General features: G+C 34.9%; 1 protein-coding gene across 5 annotated transcripts in view; it reads left to right on the forward strand.

Moving 5' to 3' along the window:
* Positions 1 to 838: 838 nt before the first annotated feature.
* The window catches only part of MGAT4C (MGAT4 family member C), a 339257-nt gene continuing 327405 nt past the window's right edge, over positions 839 to 12690 (forward strand). For 3 of the 5 annotated variants that reach the window (XM_032107337.1, XM_032107343.1, XM_032107338.1), the window contains exon 1: positions 839 to 1218. The gene's annotated coding sequence lies outside the window, so the exon portion shown is untranslated. The remainder of the gene's footprint in view (positions 1219 to 12690) is intronic. The other 2 variants (XM_032107341.1, XM_032107344.1) reach the window with 1 other exon arrangement.

The raw sequence follows: 12690 nt of genomic DNA on the forward strand, positions 1-12690 counted from the left end.
CAATATATTTACTTATCATTCTCAAGAGTTCTAGCACTAAGGCTATATTCATATATATTCAGCTGCATCTCTGTTTATTTACAGCATAGGTGGAGAGGCTGAATTTCCATGATATTGAGAAATTTCAATGTAAAAACTTTTTACATAACAGTAGAAATTAGTTACTTTGTCAAATAACTTTGGCACTAAAGTGATATTCAGAAAACTTAAATTCTATCTTTTTTTGTGAAATAGTGTGAGCTGTGGTTCATAATTAAAGACAACTTGTTACACAATATTTTTTAGAGGCATGGCAAAACATCAATCACATTTTTTTTGAGGATTATCTAGGATTATCTACTAAGGCTAAACATGGTGATTGTTCAGAATTTTAGCTGTCACTTCATTTTTTGCCAACAAAGGGAAAATACTGCTCTTTCGTTTCCTAGAATATTGAAAATGAAGATAATTGCAACATGATACTTATTAAAAAAAAAAACAAAACAGAAAGAACAGAGAGTGGAAAAACAAATTGAGTATAAGCAGATAAAGTTTTGGAAACAGTGATAACTCCCAACACAGATTTTTGGGCATAGTTATATTGTGAAATATGTTGCCATTTATCAACTTTAAAAAGTTTGAGTATTTTTTTTTTAATATAGAAAAATCTAGGATGATGCTTTTTTATTTGGTTTGGTTTTTTTTCTCTTGTCCTGTCTCTTTTTTAACCTGTGGCTTGAAAGAAAGCAGCAGTGAGAATGAATTTCATGCTAGTAGACACTTTTAAGACTAGATTTAGCTGCAGTCACATTAGCTTAGATAATGGGAGAATTTTTCTTCATTGAAAATGCTCCCTGTCGCTCAAGAAAAACTCACTGAGGCAGCCTGCCATCTAGCTTTTTCACAGCAAAATAGGCTTGCAGACTGCAGATGAGAGACTCGGGAGCAGAGACAATTTTAACTTAGCCATCCCTAATTTATCTCAAGCTTTTTCAATTCATCTTCACTGCTCTATGCACACTGGAACACCAGATTGTCGACCCCTGGGAAAAGAATGCAGCCAGGGATCTAGAGAGCTGTCACATCCCGAGAAATATTTAAATTGTGCTGATTTTCTTCTGGAGTGCTGAGCAGAGGGAATGAAACTCTCCATCAAGTCATAGCTTTGCGGGCAATAGATCAGAGGATACTGCCAGTTTCTCTAATGGATTATTGTTATCGGGCAGGTTCTTCCTGAAGGTATGTAGTTACTCTCTCAATTCATTACCCACACTATTTATCAGGTAATGATCTAATGAACTAGTAATCCAGATACATTAAGAAAAATGTTAACTAAGTAGTCTGTATTGATTGAATGATGGCACTTTATTGCAGCATGTTTGCAGGTAAAATACTTACTGTAGATGTGTTGTACCTACTGCCAAGTGCTTTGTCAGCAATCCCCCCAAGCAAAAGACAATCCCTAACCTTTAAACAAAAAAGCAAAAATCCATTGTGCTGCATATAACATTGCCATAAGTTGATGCTGACTGTCCAGAGGATGTTGTTTTTTGAAACAATGAATAATCAATAGCAAAATAATTCTTCTGATTTTGAATTGGTTATAGATTAATATTAATTTTACAAAATATTTTCCAAACCTGGATATATGCAGAACTCCCCTTAAAGTACTACAAATTAGTTTTGGAGTTAGATATCTGCTTGTTTACTATGATGTTCTTCCCTTTCACATGGAGAGTTACAATATTTCATTCTGAAAATCTCTGATAGATATGTAACAGAAGTCTGTTGTTGCATCTGTACTGCCACACTCCAGGAGCTGCTTAGTAAAGCATAAGGATTATATACCACAACAGGAGGTTTAAAAATAAAACCTGTAAAGAATTTCTTGCCTTTTAAACTTCTCTGTTTATATAGGAGTTAAAGCATGTTCCTTCTAATCTGAATTGCTTACTGCATGTCTGTAGCTTGTGAGGCAGCCTGACCTAAAAATGAAAGATCTCTAAAATGCAGAAGCAGCCAGACATTTTTTGAACTATTCCAAGCGCGGGAGTTGCTGCAGAGATGGAAAAAGCACTACCACATTAAAGTCCTGGCCTTGTTTCATTTCCTAGTTGGCACTCTATTTGAGTACAAACAAAATTGAGCACGAATTTTCAGGTGCAGGGCTAAGCAAGAGTTAAGCCCTGAGAAAAACAAAAATTCTTATCTGTAGCTTCTTGTTCAGCACACTGGCTAGGCTGCTGTCATGCTACCAAGAGTAAATGATGTATGAGCTTGTCTGTGGTGTACTGGATAGTGCAGTGGATATGCTGAACTGGATTTTTAGTTACAAGTGACAGGCGTTTGTCATATTTTTGGATGTACTGCTGAAAGAAAGCAACTAGATAGAAGTAGGTAACAAAGCTGGAGGAGAAGGGGATCTCAAAAGCCTATATTGGTTAAAAGCAGTAAGTCTGAGATAAGAGCATTTTCTAGTATGTTTATCTTCCTCTATTTAAGGAATACAGTATATTCAAGGCTTTAATAAAAAATTACAGTAGTACATATTGCTCCTGTATGCAACACTTGAAAGTTCCTTTCGTCTAGTGCCTTGGAAAGGCTAAAGAATAAAGAAGAGAGATTGATTCTATCCCACTTCCAGTGAACTCTCTTAAAGCAGTTCCTTTCCTATGGACCTCAGAAAGACTCAGGTAAAGAGGCTTTCATTAAGCTCTCCCTAGGGACTCCTACCATCAGCAAGATATTTTTTAAAGGAAATGTGCACATTAGCTGTGTTTTTCCCAATCTCCTAGGCTTCTCATTTAAATATATAGAGGCATCATAACATGCTTCTAGATATCCATGGATATTTCAGCATTATATGCTATCACTTATGAATGTCACAACCTGAGAGGGTAATACAGCCTTTTCTTATTATATATTGCTCATATGAAAAACTAACTATTCTAGATCACATTCCATATTGTCTCCTTTGGGCCCAATTATATGTTTCCTTTTAAATGTTTGGCTACTGTAACCACTAGCTCTTTAAATATATTTTTTTCTGATATATGGGTTTGGGGAGTAACCAAGAGCAACACAAAATTATCTCAATTTTTTCTCTAAAGTAAGATGAAACAAAACACATTAAAACTAGATTTAAATGGGAGGATGATATTAAATAATAGAAAGTAAATGAAGATTAGTAGCTTTATGTTCTATCTTTACCTTCACGTTGTGGTTTTTTTTTTCTTTTTTGTCTATCATGTTGTGCAGTAATAGCTCTGCCCCATTCTCTTGATAGAGACTTCTGATGTACCCACATATTATGCCATTTTCAGGTGGAATCTTCTGCTGCCTTCTGATATCCTCTTAGGCCACTTGTGAAAAGAACTGTATTACAAAATTTGGTATAGCATAGATAGATGAAAATATTCTGGGAAGAAAGCTGAAGCACAAATTCTTTGTTATGGTGTTAAATTTATAATCTACAGTCTTCTGCCTGTCCTGGTTCCACTACTATCCCTGTTCCACCTTTAGTTTACTTTCTTTCTTCTTTCCTACATTAACAAGTTCCTAAAAAAAAGAAAAAAAAGTTTTGCATAGGAATTTACGGCAATACAACAAATACACCCATTTTATTTACATTCTTCAACAATCCTTCTCCAACACTACTTATCTCCTGTGTCCAATTTTGCTGAAGTAAGTTTAAGTGTTGGCTGTATTCCTTTCTTGATACCTTAGGTTCTACTCCTTCCTGTTCTGCTGTGTACTAGACAAATCATAAAACCAAAAGGACAATTTTGACCTTTGTATGCAATGCCCCTGGTTTTCCCTTGTGCTTATTTATGAGCTGTTTGAGTTTAGAGTTTGCTCTTCTCCCCGAGTGAGCCTCTAGAAGGTAAAGATATTACATTGAATGGATACTAAAAAGACAGCTTTTTACTTGTATCATTCCTCTTCCTTCTTCTTTGAGATTTGTCAATGTGTTTGTGATAACACATAATTCTATGCAGTAGATAAAAATAATATCTCTAGGAATATTTTTTGAAAAAAACTAATTTGTGACTGTTTATCATCTATTCTTTGAACTCTAACAGGTAACTAGTGGGGAAAGCGCTTAGAAGAAGAAAGAGCCAGGGGCATGGATAATGAATGTTCTCAGGGAAAACCTGGATATTTCTAAGATCAGGATGTGCTATGAACTGATTTGTTTCTTCCCTCTATATGTCTTTCTAGGTTTCAGGACTGATTTGTCACTGTTTAAGCATTTATTAAATGAATAACTTTGTTTCATATGTATCGTTTACACAGGCCATTAGCTAGACAACACATATACACTAATTCTGCTAAGATTTAAGTAAGTCTAATGACCTATGTATGTTTTCACACACTTAATTTCACAATTTTGAGTGAACAAGAGTGAAAAGATGGTTTCCCCTGAGAATAATTTCTGATTATTGTAAAGAAATTCAAGAAATAGTGGTGGAAAGAACACACAAAGCTAGTTCACACTTGCAAAGCTGTCTTATTTTGGTTGAAATTCCTCAACACACTCTCAAAATGTGATCCAGCTTCTTAAATTGTGGGATACCTTGCCTAGATACAGGTACAAGTCCAAGGCCTCGCACAAGTTTTGTGTTGTATCTTTTAGCCCATTATTTTAGTAATGCAAAATATCTGAAATTTTAGTAAGCATTAATATTTAAGCAACTGAGTAGATATATTTTCATCACTTAAGAATTAAAAAAAAAAAGAAAAATAAGCACTAGAATTCACTTCTCTTTCTTTACTTTGTCTCCATCTCTTAAGAGAATTCAGGTGAAATAATAACACAATTTTGGTCACTTATATTGTCCTAATAGAAAAAGTGTAAAGCAGATGGTATTTCTGTTGAAAAGGACATACCTCACAAAAATATTGATAAGTCCATGACTAAATGAATTCATATGATCTTCAGGGTAATATCTTTCAGATTATGTATTTTTAAGTTAATTTTATAAAAGTGGATGTTATTTCTCTTGTTCTATGATTATCTTAGTTTGATATATTTTAAGTAAAGCATTTTGTTTTGAAATACTTCCAAAGTTTTGGATTTTTTCTATTTGTGCCCCAAAACCACTCCCCATCCACCAAATGCTATGAAACCACATTTGAAAATCTGTAATAACTACCCGTTACTTTTCTGGAAAGCCCAAATTTTAGAGTAGGAAAACCTGTAAGTATATGGTTCAAAGATAATTTAAAATAAAGTTTTTACTGTAAATTTGATTCTTGTTCTGCCTTGCTATGCAGTACAAAGTAAATATGCCTCAAAAAGTGAGAATATTATATACCCTTAAACTTTTCTTACATTCTTTCTTTCTTTCATATATTGCTGAGCATAGAAGTTATTCTGAAATATCCTGAGCTGGTCTCTTCTTCTTGTCAACAAATCTGCAGAATTTTCTGCAGTAGGTATTTTCAGGTGCAATTAAAAATTTGGTTTGTTCAGGGAGATTCAATATTGCTTTTCCAACTTAATGCTGTCATTACAATTACTGTATGACATAGAGAGATAAATAACATTACTGAAGAAATTACAGTAATTTATCTTGTTCTGAATGTCAATTAATATCCATTTCGCCTCATTCTCACACTGGTGGATGTCACTACATTGAAGCCAATGGAATAAATGAGAGTGGAATCAGATTCAGTATATTTAAGTATACCAGTTTGCCCCTTAACATCCATCAGCATGAAGTTTATATCTTAAATTGTGTCTGTTAATGAGGTTTTGAAAGGTACATTATTTGTTTGCACATAAAACTACTTATGCTTTGCTTTTCTAGCTGCTGCTGAAGACTGGAAACGTTTTTCAACTGTCCATATCTTCTCAAATTTTGAAAACTACTTAATCAGAATTTAAGGCAGATGAAAAAATTCTATCTCAAAAAATTTAAAATAATTCCTTGACTGCTTATTACTTCTGATGCCCCAAATTTTCATTATTTTAAGTGGGTGAAATATGTATTTTGTATGGATCTTATTAGAAAGACACTCCTGAGATGTACTGCCATTAAAAAAACTTCTATTGAAACACTTTTTGGGTTCTAATTTGACTACTTTTGGAGCAGCAATTAACTTTAAAAAACCTTGGCAAGCATGCAAATTTTTCTGTGAGCCAAGAAGCATTTCTAATTCGTGTTTTCAAATGTACCAAACATTATATGGAAGGATAGGAGAGTTCTCTGCAAAATCAAATTACAGTATTAAAAAAGGAGGAGTCCATAAATGTCTCTAGTGAAGCTTTACCTCCTTTCTGCAGTATTTCCTCTAATCCTATTTGATCAACTTTCATTTGTCAGGTTGAAATTTTCTGATATTATATGACAAAAGTTAGAGTAACTCAAATTTAAGAGGTTTTACTTTATAAGACTATTATTTTTGAAGAAATATAGTGGCCAGTAGGCTTTCCCTAGCTGTTTGTTCATATGCATTATAAGAATGAAAGAAGCTAATAAGGTATTTTACCTATCTTCCGCTTGCAAATTCATGAAGAAAACAGAATAGATAAAAGGAACAAAATAAAAACAAAACAAAAACCAAACCAAACCAACCAAACAACAAGAAAACCACAGATACGCAAAATATTTTAATACGCTAGGGAATATATTTTGTTTTATTTTCTGTGTTCTGTACTCCAAAGAGCATTAATGGATCTCTTGAAAATAATGTAGAACAGTCTCTGGAATTTAGGGATGATTTTTAGCACTTTGAAATTACTGAAATATCACTCCCATAGATGGCCTTACACACTCAGCAGTTGAATCACACTCTCCTGTGTTATAATCTATCATATAGATTAACCATCATATGGTATTCTTTACTACTATTCCTTGTAGGAAGTGAGTTTGTGCATCAGTATGATGCAACAGCATGCACTTCAGCATCTTGCCAACACCAAAAGGAATATCATGCTAGGCCTTCCCACTTCTGGAAAGGCTGTGACTGTGAAGCTTGCCGAGCCTCTCCATGAGCCAGTAAGAACAAGTCTGATGAAAAGCTAGCTTCATAGAAGAAAATGAATAGTTTTTCTATAGGTAAGTAATTTCAATCATTTATCTAAGTATCTGATGAATCTGAGACCTGAATCACATCATCAAAATACCAGGGAGACTAAGGCTGTCAGAGTAATGAGGTGGAAGGAGGAATTTTCTCCTTTTTGCAGCTATAAACTGTTAAATTACAACAGCTATGACATTTAACCTCACCTTAAAACTGCCTTGCACTTTTTGCATGTCTTTCCTACCTCCTGTCAAAAAGTGTCAGTGGAGGAAAAATGAGATCTCTGCTCACTTTCAGAAAAGAACTTATTGCTCTGGTGTGTGCCTCCTTGGGGAAAGGCAGACTGGCAGCCAGACAGGGAGGTTTAAATCACCTAGAGCTCTCAAGCTTCCCTTGCCATCAAAACACCTGCTGCAACACTAGTTAAACTGTTAAATCAATAAGGATCTTTAAGAACTATCTGTACAGTTTACCTGATCTTGTTAAACCAATCCCAGATCTGATCAATTTTTTAAAAGTATTTCACTACATACTTGATAGTGAAGTAGTTTTTGGGTTTTGTTGTTTTGGTTTTTTGGGCTTTTTTGAAGCAAGTTTTTCCAAAAACTTATTTTCTTGGTTTTTGTAATTCTGGATCTGTCAGTCCTCTGTGAGACGCAGACCCCCATCCCTCCTGATTCTGTGATTCTGCACCTGGGACAGAGTATTGCAAGGCTCTAATATAAACGGAGACAGGAGTGGCTGGAGAGCAGCCCTTCAGGAAGGGATGTGAGGGTACTCCTCAGCAGCAGGTTCTACATGGGTCAGCAGTGGTCCTTCACAGCCCAGAGGGCAAAACGCATCATAGGATACAACAAACTCTGCATGATCAGGTGGGAAAAAGAGGTTGTTATCCCACTGTACTCAGTGCAGCCTCACCTTGAGCACTGTGTGCAGTTTGGGACCCACAATTTGAGAAGGAATGAGAGTCCTTCCATGCATCTAGAGGAGGCTGATGAAAGGGCTGGAGGGAATGTCTTGTGAGGAGCAGCTGTGGACTTTGGCTTTTTCTGCTTTGCAGTAAGGGAGCTTGAGGGGTGATAATAAAGGTATTAAACAGGACTGACCTTAATTTGAGACATGTGAAACCTCACTAGTGACCATATGCCAACCTGATGTAGCATCATTCACCACTATGAACATACCAAGTGGAACTTAACCATGTACAAATCCATACCATTCTCTTAGTTGCTTTATTTAGTTTGCTATTATTAGAGGGGAAAAAACAAAACAAAACCTCAGGAATGAAAGACAAATTCTTGCTTGAAATTGAAATTACCTGGCCATGTAAAAGCAACACGGGCATATTTTCCAATACTGATTTTGAGTAAATATTGGTAGACAATTACATTAACAGAAAGAGTTCAAATTCCATACTGAAAGCATCTCCACACATATGAAATGAGTGAGTATAAAAGAAGAGATAGATAGAAACCCAGAAAAAACATGTGAGCAGAAATATTGAACACATGGCAACATTCACTATAGTGCATTGCTTCATAATGATCTTGGTAGAGAAAATTGCCCGGGTGTATGGATGGAACCATAAAGAGCAAGCAATTAAGTTTAGAGACAATAAAGATCACTTACTGGATGTGGTGCATTTATTCAAAATAAAAGTACTGCAAACAGTATCTCTAATGCTGTAAGAATGGCAGACTTCCAGATCATTTTGGAGAAATACTTAGTCTCTGTAGGCAATAGCAGTCTTGTAAGTACATGCAGATGAAACCTATTATTTTTTTTCCTAGAAATTAATGTGAAAAAAAAAATCCTGTATTGATAAAGAAGTAGACACACTCAGTGCCCAGGAAAAATTTTAAAAATGCTCAAAAATTTAATCCACAATTCCATGCAGGTAACTGACTTTTCTCCTCAACAAAACCTGCAGGTTATCTTTTCCAATCCAGTATTTTTATAAACATATAAGGGCAGACTATTTATTTCTAATAGCTTGAAACTTCCCAGCCTCAGGGATAATTTAACTGAGGGAATGAATCTTTTCTTGTGAGTATCCCTCCTATCGCCATATGAGATTTGTACAAAAAGATATTCATTAACACTAGATCTTCTTGATATTAGTTTTGTTCCATATCCAGAGACTCCTGTTGAGATTTCCTGTAGGTTGTCTTCCTGCTCTGTGATGAGGATTTAGATTGTTTGGTATTGTCAAACGCTGTAACAGAATCTCAAGAATGCACAGCCCATTCTCAGTCACAGATACAAGATCTGCAAGCAAACATACTTGGTTCAGTGCCATTACTGCATGTCAAAATTCTCATCTTCAAATAAAACCCATCTTACCCAAGTAAAACATACACAAGGGCTCATACAGAGGCTTTCAAAAGCCTTAAAAAGGATTTTAGTTTTCAGTTGTGTGGACTGTTTTGCTTGGTTTTTTGTTTTTAATTTAGATTTAATTATGTGCAATATAAAAGACTATTTCATCTTGAAGTGAAAATCTGTTTGGCGAAGAAATAGAAAAGCATTTCTGAAATTTATTGGTACATCATGCCAAATTGAAATAACTTATCATCCTGAAATTTTAGTCATTGAACTATTAATCCAAAAAAATTGTTTCACCTTTTAGAGAACTATTACAAATTTACCATAGAAGATTGTTGTGTTCAGTACTATGACTCTGACTTTATTTTACAGTGTGTTATTTCCAGTATCTACAACAAAGAATGATGCATCTTTTATAAACTGTTAGTCTGTGTTCTCTGCCTCCTTACTTCAACTAAGACTCCATTGTTATTTAAAAAGCAAACAAACAAAAAAGGGTGGCCAAAATGGACTTGCTTCTAGTGTCAGGTGGGAAGGATTTTGCTGTGTGCATTTTTGTGATAGATATATAGATATGGTGATAATGAAAAATAATATCTTGTGACTTTGAAATGTAAACAGAACATTTTAATTTCTTTTGAAACCTAGTTTCAAGATCCATAACATTCTTACATATACAATTACACAAACCTCTATTTTCTATAATCTTTGCAGATACACATTAAAGAACCTATCTGAAACATAAGAAGCTCTACTTAGCAATTAAAATACTGATTAGCTATGTTCTGATTAGTATACTTAGATTGAGACATAACTGTTTTATGCAATAGATTGTTAAAATACTATTTCTTTTACTTTTCAAAGACTTCTAGTATGCTTTACAAAAAAGTTTAAACAAGACTATTTTGTAAAATAATACTTGTTTGCCCGAATAATGATTTTTCTGAAAAGTGGAAATATATTTCAATGCACACTTTTGGGAGTCAAGAATAAGATCCAGATATAATTTACTGGATAACAATGTTTACTTTTTCCCCAGAAGCCATCTTTTGCAAAGGACAGGATGAAATAATTTCTTACATATAGAAGTATCTATATCTTTTAGTGCAAAATTACTAAAATTCTAACTGTCTGTTTCATGTAATACTTGGCCATTTTCCTTTCTCCTCCATATACCCCCATTTCTTCATTCAACCACCAACATTATGTCTAAGATGCTGGGTTAGGCAGCCTTCTGCCTCTCAAGACTTTCTCCTATTGCTTCTCTTATCAATATGGCAGAAAGGAATGTACAGATGGCTACATGGGTAACTAAACAGGAAAGTATCAAAGAATAAGTGCCTTTCTGAAATATTTTCCCTTCTCATTTAAGCCATCTAATTTGAGAAACTCGTGGGATAACAGCTTTGAAAATAGGCTGCTTTATTAGCATTCTGTCTATTCTTCACGCTTTTCCTTTCACTATGGCAGATGTTTAAAGGGGCACTGACTGAAAGCCCTGTTACCTTTGTAAGGGTCTCTCCTGTTGAGTGCAAGGGTTAGTTGACAGAAACAACTTCAGTTTTTAATGTAGTACAGTGCAACCAGGAGCAGATTCACTTTAGTAGCATGGAGGTTAGTTTGTACACTCTCCAAAAACTAGTCGTAGATTAGTTCAAATTCACATGGAGTCCCACATACCAGCTCAGACTTCTCCCTGTTACCAAAACAAGTTAAAGTACCTGTGTTTTGCATGGCAATCTCACTGTAAACATATATTGCACCTCCTTAATGATGCCATGTTGTTATCGGGCCCTTGCTGTCCAGGTGAATCCTTAGAACATGAGTGGTGAGGCCGTGTAAATGTGACTGGCATCTTGCTTAGTGTTTGCGGTGTGGAGACAGGGACTAGTATCCTGGTCACTTCTGCTGGATATGCTATACAGATTTCTACTACAATTGACTGGCATATCTTTATTGAGAAAAAATAATTTTAAGGTTTTCCTTGAAATGACTGTTCATATCACAATCTTACACAAATATTTAATGTCCAAGAGAAGATTGATTACTGAAATACCAGGTTCAATCACGATTTTAATGAAGACCAGTGCTGCTTAAAACCCAAGCTGTATGTTTCAATAGCACATAAATTTATCAGCTGAGATATGTAATGTTCCCAGACTGTTGACATGTAGAGTGTGAGTTTTAATGAAATGAGTTTGTGCAATATGGAGAGAATGCTACCACAGTACTGCTTAATCGATTAGCAGAGAAGACTACAAAAATATCCCCTTTCTGTAGATACTGGGTCCGATTGCTCCATACACTGCTGTTGAAGCAGATGATGGATATTTAATACTAAATAGGTGCCCTGGTTTGTATGCTGAAATATTTCCCATTACTTAAAGAATGTGCTTATAGAACTGATATATTGCATTACTTTGTCATATCGTGTCAAGTTGAATTGACTTGTAATGTAAACTATGTAACATGATATGACGTCCTGCAATTTGCCATAATTTGATATAACATAATTTAGCAGGTCAGAAATGTAAAACAAACAAAAATTTGTCCGTGAGGAAATTCATGCTGTTCATTTAGGCAAATGTGAAAAGTGTTTTTGCCAGAAAATAAAATAGAAACATATTCCACCTGATGGGTACTTGCCTAGAAATATTCCCTATACAACAGAGTAGAATTGTTTTACCAAAAGAAATCTTGGAGATGATGATTACTTAGTTTTACTCATCATGGGTCGAAGTAATGTCTTGAACAGTTGCCATTTTCCTCAAAAGCCATCAGAATACAACACATTAACCTAGGATCTGGCTTTCTAGTAATATTTTAGTACAGTGAATGACAACTTTTCAAGTCATTAGCATTGACATGTTAACGATCATGTTGAAGCAGAAAAAATATTTTTGCATGTAGGAGTTGATGGACTCATAGCTTTGTGATCATTGAGTCAAGAGATTTATGTTAACATGAAATCCATGTCAACCAGAACTGACAGTGTCAGGCAGGTGTCACCTGTAGCATCAAAGAGTGATTGACAGAAAATTCATTACTTGATTAGGGGCTTAATTATTTTGCTTACTCAAGGCATCTCCTTCTTATCAGCCTCAGGCACTAACCAGGGCATAAAGCTCTGAGGCTACAGAGAAAGAACAAAAACAAGGTGAATAACACGGAAAAAAAGACAAAACTATTCCATTTGTCATGCAGCAATTTATAGTTCTTAGACTGTCCATATAAATGGGAGAAAAACAATGCTTGAAATAAAGCAGAAGACAATCTTTGGCAAAATTACTTTTCTAAGCTACAGCTATGTGAAATAATCTACAATTGAAATTCATGCTGAGCTTTGAGATGCAGCAA

The sequence above is a fragment of the Corvus moneduloides genome, chromosome 4 (assembly GCF_009650955.1).
Source record: "Corvus moneduloides isolate bCorMon1 chromosome 4, bCorMon1.pri, whole genome shotgun sequence".
Taxonomy (NCBI): domain Eukaryota; kingdom Metazoa; phylum Chordata; class Aves; order Passeriformes; family Corvidae; genus Corvus; species Corvus moneduloides.